This window comes from Carlito syrichta, unplaced genomic scaffold (genome assembly GCF_000164805.1).
Source record: "Carlito syrichta isolate Samal-C Ts95f unplaced genomic scaffold, Tarsius_syrichta-2.0.1 Scaffold302276, whole genome shotgun sequence".
NCBI classification, from domain to species: Eukaryota; Metazoa; Chordata; class Mammalia; order Primates; family Tarsiidae; genus Carlito; species Carlito syrichta.
In genome coordinates this window covers 152,974-155,430 of record NW_007246372.1, presented here as the reverse complement: position 1 = coordinate 155,430, position 2,457 = coordinate 152,974, and positions in this window count along the sequence as shown.

Sequence of the window (2,457 nt, the reverse complement as noted above, 5' to 3'; positions counted from 1 at the left end):
GCTGGTGTGCAGCTGGGGGCCAAGAAAGAAGCACCACCCTGGTGCTCAGCGTCTCTTCACAGTGCCCTGCAGAGCCCCCCATCCTGGGCCCCAGCCCAGTACCACAGCCTTTCTGAGAAGTACCTTTTCCAGAGGAGTTGCCAAGCCCAGGACCAGCCCTTGTTCTTAGCCCTCATTTTCATTCACCCTATCCTTGCTACACCATGTTCACCTTCTTCCATGGACAAGGGACACTAGCGCTGGAGCCCAGTGCTGTGGCAAAGCAGGGCGTGCTCCCTGGGCCTGGGTCCCTAAGAATCACCAAGGGGAAGAGGGCTCCTTGAGGAGGAGGTTTCAGGGTCTTCCTCCTCCAAGACCTGGCCTGGGTGCCACCTCAGGCCCCAGTAAACTCTGAGCACTCATTCTGACCCAGTGCTGACACCAGGGGTGGAGTATCATGAATGTCTTCACATGCTCAGCCCAGGCCTCCATCTGAGGCAGAAGGGTGAGGGGAAAAATCTGGGTCTTTGTTAAAATGCCAACTTCCATTCACTGAGAGCACTTGCTCTGTCCAGACTGGATGGTCAGGTAGGTTCTCTTGGCCCTGTTTTACAGATGGCAAACAGGAGCTGAGTGGGAAAGGAATCTCCCCTGCTCGGGAAAGCCGAGGCAGATGTGCACCCAGAGCCCCTCACTTGGCTCCCTCTCCTAACCAGGGTTCCAGGTGACCTCACTCTGCCATTGAGGGCTCAGGCAGGCACTTCGGTCACAACTTGATGACTGGGAAGGGCGAGGACAGAGTGTCCCTGGGAGAGGCCCCCCCTCTGCTGAGGAAGCAGCTTTTCCAGTCAAACAATAGCGGCTGTTCCTGGCAGACAACCAAGCTGGGCCAGACTGGGCCATGTGGGAGGGGGCAGGGGAGGAGGAGCCGCATCTCCCTGAGAGCTTTTAGGCATTGCCTCAGCTTGGTACAGCTGGGGATACTGAGGTTTAGGGAGGAGAAGGGTCACAAGAGACTATCAGGGCAGGCCGCCCCACTTCCTGCCTCACTCCTATGGTTTCCACTTCATCTGTACCTGCCATTGATGAGATGGGATCAGCCTTGGAGAAACTCTCCTCTCCCTAGTCCTCCATGGGACAGGCCAGGATGTGGCGACTACACAGTGTTCCACAGGAATGTGCCGAGCCCCAGAGTCCAGGGAGGAGACTTAACTTGGCTTCCATCTGCCTATGGTGAAAGCTTCAGAGCAGGCAGGAGGCCTGCTCAGGCCTGCTGGGACCTAGTCAGGCTTGAAGCCTGTTTTAACCTACTTGGTTCAAGCCCTCACATCTGAGGCTTCAGGGTGCTCAGACCAGACAAGGGCCCCCTGTTGCATGCTCAGCCCTGCTATGGAGCCAGCCTTGGCGTGCTGATGCCTGCTCAGCCTTGCGGTCTTCTTAGACCTGCAGAGGCCTGAAAAGATCTGGGGTGTCTGCCGGTGCTAGCAGCCTCCTTGGGCCTGAAGCAAATTTAGATGTGTTCAGGCCAGTTGGGTTCTGCTAATGGCTGCAGGCCTTGGGGAGGCCTCAGCAGGGCTCGTGTCTGCCTGAGTACCCAATGAACCTGGGCTGCATGGGCCTGCCTGGCAAAGTCTGAGCCCTGAGCATTCCTGGTTCAAGCACTTGTGGGCTTGGTTTGTATTGAAGGATCTTGAGCCTTAGGCCGTGGCCACCTTCAGTCCCTGAACCCAAAGTATGTTGCTCAGGCAGAGATGGCTGGGACTCTCCTTATCTCTGTGCCCCTGGCAGGGAGCCTTCTACTCTGAAAGTTGGGTGACAGGAACAAGTTGGGCCACCAAGCCAGGTTTCAATTTGCCAGCCCACTTGCAAAGCGGGAAGTGGTCACCTATCAACACCAATCCTGGGCTGGCGGCCCTGCCCCCTGCCCAGCCATGAGAAAGAGAGAAAGGTGCCTAGGACACTTGGGAGCAAATACAGGGTCTGCTGGGGATGCACTGCAGACTTGTGCCCCTCCAACCTCCAGGGATCTAGGGGCAGCCTTCCGGTCCCAGCCGAGCTCCAGTTCATCTCGCGGCCGTTTTGAGTCTCAGTGACCTCAATCATAAGACTCACGTGTAGGCCTCAAGAACGTTAACCTCCACTTGCCTCCAGGACACTCCCACTCCCAGGGCGGCGAGCATCCCGCGGAAAGGGCGGGGCTTAGGGGACACGGTAGGGGCGGAGCCTGGAGGACTCGAAGAGGGTGGGGTCAGGCCGTGATGCCCAAGCCAGAGCTAAAGGGGCGGAGCCATCTGGGGCCTGGAAAGCTGGGTGAGGTCCTGACGGGCTAAAGCAGGCGTGGCCACCCCGTAGACCTCGCTTCCCGTAGGGCGTGGCTGTCAAAGAGCTGGGCGCCTCGCCGGGCTGGGCGGGTCCGCTGCGTCCGGGCGGCGTGGACGCGGCCGCGCTGCGGCTCCTTTAAGCCCCGGGCACCGCCCC